The following is an 11,811-nucleotide window of genomic DNA, read 5'->3' as shown; positions in this document are numbered from 1 at the left end:
ACGCATCGCCGAGTGCGTCTCGAAACCTTACCACGCCTACATATATTAACGGACATCGATTAAAGTGGTCCCATTAGATTTACAATTAGTCTGAATCTTTAGTACAAATTTAATGCCTAGGAATATAAAACATGTTGTAAGAGAATACAGGTCGCTTAAACAAATTCAAATATTGATTACTACAACCAAAGCTCTTTGAAGAGTCGTAATTTAAAATCAAATGGCAGAGCAAAAGATTTTAATAAATTTCACTGCTCAAGAAAGTAGTCCGCTCTGAAAGCGCGTTGTGATGGAGCGTGTTCCGCGTTGTGTGAGAAGCGTTCCCTAAAGTAAAGAAAACGCGTTGTAGTGAAAACGCGTTATCGTGTGAACACGCGGGACAGACCCAGGTGTTGTGGGTTAACTCCCCGAGATAAATTTTCTTCCAACTTTGTGTTTTATACGCCCGGTGCTCCGCCAATAATTGTTGTGAGCGTCGCTCCTCTGCCCTCTGTTGTTCATGGAGGGAGACTGCACCCCAGTGCCCAGTATCATCCTCCGCGAGCCTCTTCAAATTGCTGAACTTGACACCGCTGGAAGCAGTCATCGGCCTTGACCTCACCTCACAACAGTGCAATTTTAACAGCTCAACATCAAAACACAATGATGGGTCGCTTGCACCAATCGCACAACATCCCAGCATTGACTCTCAGCTGTTACTTGTGTAGAGGGGGTCACGTGTGTCACCATAATTGCCCTAATCCTACAACTCGTGCTGGGTAATATTTTCCTTGCCATATTACCTGTGACACACATAATGAGGACAACCGGTAAGTCAAATGAAACCAGATGTGGGAAACCTGTTCTTTATAATATTATTAATAAGCAATTTGAACACGACTTTTAGAAACACCGATGCAGCTATACACGTGCCAGAATGTCCAGAAATTCGGTTGATACTAATAGGGTTTATTTGCCAGTATTGTACATTATTTAAATTACATTTGTTTGGGTGGCAGGGTGGTGCAGTGGTCATGCCCGTGCATGACATCTTCTGAAGGACTGCCTGGCTTCGCTTTCCTCATTCTGGTCCCTTTCTCTGTATGGGTTTACTCCCATAGCAAAACAACAACAACATACAATGTAACTGGTACTAGCCAAACATCCAAATTACTCCTGCGAAAAGTTGGCAGGCCCCTCCTGAAAAAGAGTCTTGAGACTCAGTGAGGCTTTCCCAGGGAAACAAGCCTACTAACAACATTGTTTCACTGCATGTGAAAAATAAAGATTTTCAGTATTAAATCTCAGTGGCTGTTTTCATTGAAACATCAAGTTACGTTCAAGTGATAATTGTAACTGGCACACAGTATTCCTTCACTTTGGCGCGAGGAACTACAGATGAGGGAAGGCGGCAGTCAAATGGTGAGCAGCTGGCAACAAATCCCCCCCCCACCACTCCTGCCCATGCTCTGTTGTCCTCTTTATATAAAGATGTTATCGGCCAATTAATGAGACTTTGTACCCTTTGGTTGTTTAGGTAAAGTCGCGTAGGTAGAACAAATAATAATGGATCACGACGTTTCGATCGCCACACAAGCAATCCACGATTTTTTTTATTAGTTTTTTCTACTTACGTGACTTTACCGAAAGAACCAAAGAGTAAGGATTCCTGCAGTCACGACAGCTTCAAATCAAGATTAATGAGTGTTTACATGTGGGAGGAAATCGGAGCACCTGGAGAAATCCAAGCAAATGCTCTATCACAAATCTACAGATGGAACAGGCGGAGTCCACATTATTCGACACCGCCTTCTCTACCTCCTTGACGACCAAGGGGTGGGAGTTGTCGCAACATTTTTGTGATCCACCAACCCTCACCTCCACGTAGTCGTTGATTACAGGGATACATAGCCACCACAACCATCCGGCTAAAGTAGCTGTAATGCACGTCTAAAATTCTACAAAAGTTGATGGGGTCGTAGGTCAATTGGTTTGATTTCTATGCACATTAACCAGTCTCTAACGTATGCACATTTAGATTCGCATTCGGCCGCCAATGGAACAGGCGGTGTCCAAAAGCAAAGTGGATGTACTGATTGTATCTTCATTGCGGGACTCATCCAGCAGTGGATTGACATGGGTTTCAGGTATCCACGTGGAGACGGGCAATAAACACTGGGGCCACCTGGCGGCCACAGGGCCGTGCCCAAGGTTGCGGCAGGAATGCACGCCGTAGTGCTGCCCCACAGCGCAGTCCACGGCCGGCAGCTGCAGAGCACACAGCCAACAACAGAGACCTGGAACCCTCTCTCTTTCGTTTGGAGGCGGCCGGGTTGCTAGCAGCCCTTTTCCACTGGCGCATCCGATCCGTGCCAGCGCGTAGCACCCCCACGGAACGGGTGGTTTTCCATTGGCTATTTGCTCTGCCGATATAAAATCAAACTGTATACGCCGCCCTTACAAGACCTCTCAAAATGGACCAGGGGCCAAACAGGTCCAGAGGTGGTGCTAATAATAAAGTGTTCATTGCGTACGACGTGAACAGCGTTAATGTGACTGCACAAATTTATGGAAACATGGTCGAGTGGTGGTTCTCGGTTCAAGCCCAGCATCCACCCGGGTTAATGTTGCCGGTTTATTCACCATAAACAAAGAGATCTGTTTCACAATGTATGATAATAATCCTGTGACACTGTATTAAAAAATAGAATTGGCCACGTGTAACCGCATCATGTTCCAAATTTTCCAAATCAGATCAAATACTTGCAAATTACTTTATCGGGGGAAAAACCATGTAGGAAACTCAAACATCACTCCCAATTGGCAGACATGTCCATTCACAGGCCGGTAGTGCGTGCACCACGTGCCAAATAGGAACAGCTGCCATTGGGGGGGGTCTCCTCGGGTAGACTGCCGCAGAGCAATGGAATGGTTGAGATGAGACGTTGCTGTAAGGCGCTTTGAGTTGAAGAGTTTATTTCCGCGAGCGCCCTAAATCTCCAAATCCTTATCCCCATCTCTGAGCCGCCCCTCTGGCCCCTACTGGGGCCCGTGTCTCACCGCTGCGGTGTCGAGGCTGCCGCACTGGTGGATGAACTCCATGCAGCTCGTCGCGCTTTGGACAGAAGCTTCCCGCTGTGGCTCCAGATCCACCCAGGGCAGAGATCACAACCCCAGTCTCGTCCAACAGCTACCACAGACACAACAAATCCGTCAACATCAGTTGGTTGACACCGAGGCGACCGCAAGGCAAACACCAGCTTAAAGCTAAACGATACGCATGGAGCTGCATCTCACAATGCAGTGCACGAAAACTGATTAAATATTACAGATTTAAGTTTGCAAATTAACACAAAATTCGTTCTCAATTTTAGTTTTCCAAATGCACTATCGACGTAATGTCAAGAGACAAATAAATCATCCATTCGTAAATCTCGCATAGCCGTGCAGGCCCTGTGTCATAAAATGTGGGGGGTGGCCTTTTATCTTGTACACAATAGGAGCCAACACTTTCACATTAGCTGTGTTATGAGATTGTGCGGCGCACGAGAGTCAAGCTGAAATTGTTATTCTCAAAGATGGAATTAGGAAAATGAAGTGCAAAACTCAAGTTTAATGAGACTGTAATTTTGTGCAGTCGCTGGTGACGGGGCTCGGACGATCGACTTGATAAGACTTGAGACCTCGGTTTCAACCCAAGCGGTCAAAATCCAGATTCAAGCCCAGAATCTCATTATTGCCAATGCACCGCTTTGATCTCTGAGCCACCTGGCCACTTTGCATATATAGTGTTATCATATATTTTATCTGAATGTCACCGCTGTACACTCAATTTTAACGGTGATTTTCAATATCTACCTTTGGGATGTTTGCCAAATTCACAGATATTTTTTAAGAGTGACAAGAGAAAACCCATGCATCTTACGTGACACTTTGTTGCGCTCTGAATTGGCAGTTATTACATAACGCTTAAACGTATTCGAGTTATCGACAAATGAGTTTTAAGTTCGTAATAATAAACTAATATTACCACGCACAATTTTGGAAACAAACTTAACATTGAGCGCCACTCGGAGGCGGTAAGTACACTCAAACTTTGCACGGGCAGTGTCGTACACCTACTTGCTGTACTGCCTCTTACCAGCTGGAGGCGGGTGGGCTCACGCACGCCACGTACGCACCTGGGCGTTGCGATGGAGGATGTCCAAGGAGCCGAGGCCCAGGCTGGGGAGGTCGCACGAGTCAAAATGCTCGGCAAGCTGCTTCTCCACGCGTAACAGCGCAGATAGGCTCGGGGGCTTTGCCATCTTACTTACGTGGCTCAGCAGACGGACCAGATGCTCGGCTACTGCCTCTGCGAAGGAGACAAGCAATGCCATTGTAGGAGAGGACAACGATGCTGTAACTCGCTCCAATAGGCTCAACAACTGCAACTCTCTCTCTGCCCCCCCACCCCCACGTCTCATCTACGGCCTCCCGATAAGTTTCATCATCACTCTCCAGATGACTCAAAAAACAAGTTTAACACGAAGGCCTTCGCGACCAATGATTATCCATAATAGAGATTTTTGGATTAGGTCACGTAAATAGTGCATATTAACGCGTATTATTTAGTGCATGTATACATGATCTAACCCAAAAATCTAGATGATGGACTCAAAAAACCACTGGCAGACTTCTCACACCCGTATGCAAGACGATATCGCCCCAATATTCAAATTGTTCAACTATCCCCCGAACCAGTCCAGGATAAATTTCAAGATCACACTCAGCATTTTGACAGTCCTCCGTGGTCTGATCCCTTATGTACAATACGAGAAACTACATTTTATTCAGATTGTGCTTTCGATATCGTGTCATGAGACGGAGTATCCACTCGGATCTCTCACGGAGCAGCGGAACCCGTCCTATTGGAGAATGGCCCACAGAAGAGAACTTCACAAAGCTACCTCTGACATCGCTTCTAGTGACCTCTGGTCTACAGAGTAAAGGGAAGCACATTCTAACCCACTCTGAACGTGAGAGTAATGTCCGTCACATGAAAGTTGAGCCGATATTGGACTTGGTCAAATTAGCAGGAAAGTGTTATCACCCAGCACGTGCATCGATCGGTTGATCGTTAGTTTGTGGCATAGAGATCCGCAAAAAATAGATATCTTTGGATCATCCGAGATTTTTAATTATCCGCAGCCATCCTCCACGTCATTAGCGCAGATAATCGAGTCTACTGTATATGCAAATTTGTCTCCTTACTCCCCGGAGTAGGCGGCGGTCTGGTGTCGGGAGTGCTGATGTTGCCGAGAAACGCGGCCGGTTTCTCCTTGACCACGAGGTCGCGAGGAGTCTCGAGGGAGCTACAGCACAGGGCCAACTGAAACAGCTTCCGGGCCAGCGTGTCCCCTTTCACCTGCCCCAGGAAGTCCTGCACACACTGTCGGTAGAAACAACAAAGGACCCAAACCACGTGCAGCCATATCACTCTGTTGGGACAAATAGAGGGTGATACATGCATAGATGTCCGACCGATTTCAATGCCCCCCCTTACTTTTGTTTCAACGTGTGACTGAATTTTGTGAAAGCGATGGCCCTAAATATTATAGAGGAGTGTTAATTCAGTGGTAGAGCAAGTCTTTTGATAATGGTGGAAGTATCCACAGACTTGAAACGTATGGCGATTATCACTTATTAAATAATTCCGAGGACAAATGTATTATGGAAAATCTTTGACAAATCTAAGCAAATGCATGAATGTTCTCGCAAGGTAATTTTGTTGCATTAAGTCCAGACGCCATGGCCCCACCTTCTTCAGCTTATTCACAAAGATGTCCTCGGCGTTCTGGAAGACCTGCAGCACCATCTCGGCCGCCGGCTGTGTCGTGAACTGTCGGCGAAGATCGGCGCTCGTCCCTGGCAAGGGGAACGACTCCAACAGGTATTTCTTGATCTTGTGTGGCCGGCCCTCCACCTCCTGCTTAATGTCACACTCGATGCGAGCCAGCCCACGGTCCATCGCCTCCCGCTCGCCTTTCTGGGCCTTGCCGATCACCTAAACAAACAACACAATGTTAGCAACTGTGGCGGCCACAGGTGCAGGGCAGTGCTGTAGTTGCGATGATGGAACACGTGATGGACGAGTGGTTCAACAGCGAATGCAAGGTGTGCTGCTAATGCACGATTGCAATCGAGAGATGGGATTGGTGGATCATCCTAGCAGCAGTGGCTTTTGGCAAGCCATCGAACAAAGACAGTCACCGCATCACTCGCTTTCAGATGGGCTTCTGCGGCCAACTGGAATGCTCTTCCTTCCGATATCAGGAAGCCATTGGAGCTATGCACTTTTAAATCTATATTGAAAACAATTTCTTTAGAACTGCTTTTTGTGTTCAGTTTGTTGTCCTCCACACCTCCGATAAGCACAGTTGGCTACGTACAGTGCGAAAGAAGTTGAACATATATACATGTGGTTTTACCCAATCCAGTCATTTCTGAGTACTTGTTTAGATTTGCAAATTTTGATTCTGACGCCGGCACACATGTCCTCCTCATTCATTAATAACAACACGGGATTTTTTTTTACATTATTTGTGAAGCATATAGAAATGCAGTTTTGGATAATACACCCGCAATATTAACTAGGGCGACTTCTGGGATCGAATCGCGAACCTCTGAAAAAAGCGACAAATGCACAACCACTCGGGAAAGAAGATTTCTGTAAGGAGCGGTACAGTAAAATAGGCCTCAGCCTTCAATACGATATATAGTAACATGATGTACTTACACGAGCAGTTACTTCAGTGCTCTTGTCGCAGCACTGCACCCACAAAACTGAAGTCGTGTTGGAAGTCTGTCTCAGACTGCATGACAAAAGGATACACCACATTCACTTGACAGGGAGACAGGTGTGAAACTTGCGTGCCTGAGCAACTGAGGATAGCTCAGCATTGTGGCCGTGTAAGGCAAACGCAGGGGAGGGGGGATATTGGTAAAAGGCTGATGCAGTGTCACTCTCAGGTGTGAACACAGCGACACGTACGTTGTGGCTGTGTGTCAGCAATTCCAGAACGCATTTAATTCAGAAAGTAAACCCCCTCAAGGGCAACAACAATACATACTTGAGGCAATCTTGATTTGAAGCTTTCGCGACTGCAGGAATCCACACTCTTTGGTTCTTTCGGTAAAGTCACGTAAAATCGAGGAGGAGGCCGCTTTCCTACCTTACAGTTACACGCTAATTTCTCACGTTAACATCACTAGCCCTGGCCACTTCTTTATGACCCATGGGCTACACACATTTCAAACCATTTAAAACAGTCTGCCTCAGCAGCACACCAAGGCTTTCCCACCTGAAGACGGACGCTTGTGTCGCGCCCGAAACGTCTTGATTTATTTTATTTTATACCTACGTGACTTTACCGAAAGAACCAAAGAGTCTACTTGAGGCATCCAATAATAATACAATTCGCAGTCAACAAGCGACGCAATGCATACACACGTACACACACACACACACGCTCGTACACGCAGGCACGGCACGTACGGAAATGCCCAGAGGTATGCTGGTGATACGGATGCCCAGATCGTGAATATCCGGAGCCCCGTATCGTTCCATGAGATGCTTCAGCAAGTCCGGCACCTTGAAGCGTGCCATCACTCCTTTGCCTCGGGAGCTGCGGCTCTTGGCCACGAAGGTCCTAAACTCTGCCGCAAACAACAACAACAACACGAGCGGGTTACGCAGAGCGCATGCTAGGGGAGCAACGACGACGCATTGATTCGGACGTGATCATTCATCCTGAAGATCGCGATATGCACACCGGATCGTGTGCGTAAGAATTTATGTTTTAGATTTGTATACGTTGCGTGTCATTGTTTCACATTATCCAACACCCACCCACTCCAGTCACTAGAGCCGGCTGTGTTCACGTTTTAAAACAAGGCGTTGAATCTAGAATTTATTCACGAGCCCTCAATCGCGATAATCGATTGATTCGCGACATAGGTGGCTGGGGTGGCGCGTATCGCTTCTGTTTATGTCTGCAAGGAATCACTTGCTGAGCCTTCGTATCATTTCAAATACCAAACAAATTCATGCATCAGTAGCACTGAGGCCTTGAAAAAGGAAAAAAATCCGATAAGCGACGTTTCGGGCAATGACCCTTCTTCATATTGCATAGAAAGGCCAGAGAGATTGAGTGAACAATAAGAATTGGAAACTACACTTCACAGCGATTACCGTGTTTCAAAAGCTATTAGGTAACCATTCATATGAACCTTATGGCGGCTCTTGCATAAACATTATATTATATATTATATAAACATTATATTATATATAATATAATGTAAACATTATATATAATATATATTATATAAACATTATTTTATAATGTTAACATAAACTTTGCTCTTTTTCACCAATGGGTTTGAAGGGTGGTGGCAAGTGTTGTCTTGTTAAACTATGCCTTTAAAACTGAAAACTACTTACCTACAGTAGCTCTATTTAAATACACTATCGAAAACATAATTTACTCCCCTCTGTCAATCATCGTGTTTCTCAGTGTGGATTTGTGAACACACTTGTTAAACAATACATAAAAGAGTACGCGTTTTCAATGCGCTGTTCATATTGTAAAATGTGTTTATACCAATGTGACTCTACAGCAGTTGCAGAGCCGCACTTTTATATAATTCAGGTCAAAGCTAGATAAACAGTGGAGGATAAACATCGCATGAAGGCGGGGCAATTGTTGTGCAATCATTTCAGGTCAAATTTACAGGTGCGTTTTATTCATGCCACACAGGTAGAGAGTTGAGAGTGAAACCTGGCCCACTGGCATCGTGAGTCATGGATCATGAGTCACCCGGACTTGTGTTTGTTTATGGTTGCAAGACAAGCCATCAAATCTGCACCACGAAGAGAGTTGATGAACAAGTAGGAGAGTGTGTAACTGGATTACATTCATGTGCACAGGCGTTTCACATGTGAATATAAAATAAATAAGGTGGACTCAAACGCCACTCTTTAGGATTTGGCACACTCAATAACATTTTATTTGATAAATTAAGATCAACAAACCATAATCAAATGGGTCATGCATCGATGTACCAATTGTGGTTACGGACTGCTTAAGAAGAAAATGATGAATGCAGATTCGAAGCGAGTTTAAACGTGAATCTACACCATTTAAATATATTTTAAACAACCCGTTGCAAACATGACAGTAATTTGAAATGTAGCACTGTACATCAGAACAATTTGAAAGACGTTAGAGATTTAAAACTGTCCAAAAATAAAGGGGGGAAATAAACATATTTTTACATAATGCAGGTTTTTTGGGTGAGACCACGTAAATATAAAAATATGTCGGTAAACCCACCACCACCCGACACAGCCAATTAGTAAGGTTTGTCACTTAAACAGAACATGCCAATTCGTTACTAGTACAGCACACCGGTTGTGTGTTAGAGAGCAAAGCCACAACATTAACAATCTGAGTACGACGTTTCGCCAGTAATTACAACCAGCATCATCAGGAGGCAGCCAGATTTGTGGATTTTAAAATGTAGATTTATTTAAATTTAAAAACATATAGAGAACTGGAACATTATTATTACAGAATTTGGTGGGACATATGACGAAAAGAGAGTGACTCCAGCTTAGCTTGCAAGAACTAAGAGACACAGTGTGGCCATGTGGCCTTAATGAGAGAGACTGACTCCAGCTTAGCTTGCAAGAACTAAGAGACACAGTGTGGCCACGTGGCCTTAATGAGAGAGACTGACTCCAGCTTAGCTTGCAAGAACTAAGAGACACAGTGTGGCCATGTGGCCTTAATGAGAGAGACTGACTCCAGCTTAGCTTGCAAGAACTAAGAGACACAGTGTGGCCATGTGGCCTTAATGAGAGAGACTGACTCAAGCTTAGCTTGCAAGAACTAAGAGACACAGTGTGGCCATGTGGCCTTAATGAGAGAGACTGACTCCAGCTTAGCTTGCAAGAACTAAGAGACACAGTGTGGCCATGTGGCCTTAATGAGAGAGGCTGACTCCAGCTTAGCTTGCAAGAACTAAGAGACACAGTGTGGCCATGTGGTCTTAATGAGAGAGACTCACTCCAGCTTAGCTTGCAAGAACTAAGAGACACAGTGTGGCCATGTAGCCTTAATGAGAGAGACTGACTCCAGCTTAGCTTGCAAGAACTAAGAGACACAGTGTGGCCATGTAGCCTTAATGAGAGAGACTCACTCCAGCTTAGCTTGCAAGAACTAAGAGACACACTGTGGCTCAGTAAGCGCGTTGTGACGGAGCGCGTTCCGCGTTGTGCAAGAAGCGTTCCCTAAATTAAAGAAAACGCGTTGTAGTGAAAACGCGTTATCGTGTGAACACGCGGGACAGACCCAGGTGTTGTGGGTTAACTCCCCGAGATAAACTCTCTTCCAACTTTGTGTTTTATACGCCCGGCGCTCCGCCAATAATTGTTGTTGTGAGCGTCGCTCCTCTGCCCTCTGTTGTTCATGGAGGGAGACTGCACCCTAGTGCCCAGTATCATCCTCCGCGAGCCTCTTCAAAATGCTGATCTTGACACCGCTGGAAGCAGTCATCGGCCTTGACCTCACCCCACAACAGTGCAATTTTAACAGCTCAACATCAAAACACAATGATGGGTCGCTTGCATCAATCGCACAACATCCCAGCATTGACTCTCAGCTGTTACTTGTGTAGAGGGGGTCAAGTGTGTAACCATGATTGCCCTAATCCTGCAACTCGTGCTGTGTAATATTTTCCTTGCCATATTACCTGTGACACACATAATGAGGACAACCGGTAAGTCAAATGAAACCAGAGGTGGGAAACCTGTACTTTAAAATATTATTAATAGCAGGCAATTTGAACACGACTTTTAGAAACACCGATGCAGCTCTACACGTGCCACATTGTCCAGAAATTCAGTTGATACTAATAGGGTTTATTTGCCAGTATTGTACATTATTTAAATTACATTTGTTTGGGCGGCAGGGTGGTGCAGTGGTCACGCCCGTACATGACATCTTCTGAAGGACTGCCTGGCTTCGCTTTCCTCATTCTGGTCCCTTTCTCTGTATGGGTTTACTCCCATGGCAAAACAACAACATACAATGTAACTGGTACTAGCCAAACATCCAAATTACTCCTGCGAAAAGTTGGCAGGCCCCTCCTGAAAAAGAGTCTTGAGACTCAGTGAGGCTTTCCCAGGGAAACAAGCCTATTAACAACATTGTTTCACTGCATGTGAAAAATAAAGATTTTCAGTATTAAATCTCAGTGGCTGTTTTCATTGAAACATCAAGTTACGTTCAAGTGATAATTGTAACTGGCACACAGTATCCCTTCACTTTGGCACGAGGAACTACAGACGACGGACAGCAGCAGTCAAATGGTGAGCAGCTGGCAACAAATCCCCCCCCTTCCACTCCTGCCCATGCTCTGTTGTCCTCTTTACATAAAGATGTTATCGGACAATTAATGAGAGTTTGTACCCTTTGGTTGTTTAGGTAAAGTCGCGTAGGTAGAACAAATAATAATGGATCACGACGTTTCGATCGCCACACAAGCAATCGACGATTTTTTTTTAAATTAGTTTTTTCTACCTACGTGACTTCACCGAAAGAACCAAAGAGTAAGGATTCCTGCAGTCACGACAGCTTCAAATCAATATTAATGAGTGTTTACATGTGGGAGGAAATCGGAGCACCTGGAGAAATCCAAGCAAATGCTCTATCACAAATCTACAGATGGAACAAGCGGAGTCCACATTATTCCACACCGCCTTCTCTACCTCCTTGACGACAAAGGGGT

The 11,811-nt window shown here is 45.1% G+C and overlaps 1 long non-coding RNA gene across 1 annotated transcript; it reads right to left on the bottom strand.

Moving 5' to 3' along the window:
* Nucleotides 1-5,806: 5,806 nt before the first annotated feature.
* Nucleotides 5,807-7,691, bottom strand: LOC142922639 (uncharacterized). The gene is made up of 3 exons (XR_012940207.1): nucleotides 7,517-7,691; nucleotides 6,758-6,833; nucleotides 5,807-6,025 (listed from the first exon to the last, which is right to left on the bottom strand). It is a non-coding gene; the product is annotated as an uncharacterized LOC142922639 (long non-coding RNA).
* Nucleotides 7,692-11,811: the final 4,120 nt, after the last annotated feature.

This window comes from Petromyzon marinus, unplaced genomic scaffold (assembly GCF_048934315.1).
Source record: "Petromyzon marinus isolate PM22_M1 ecotype Great Lakes invasive population unplaced genomic scaffold, UKy_Petmar_22M1.pri1.0 PM_Scaffold_13, whole genome shotgun sequence".
Classification (NCBI taxonomy): domain Eukaryota; kingdom Metazoa; phylum Chordata; class Hyperoartia; order Petromyzontiformes; family Petromyzontidae; genus Petromyzon; species Petromyzon marinus.
Note: the sequence above shows the minus strand (reverse complement) of the source record. Positions and strands in the feature narration are given on the sequence as shown.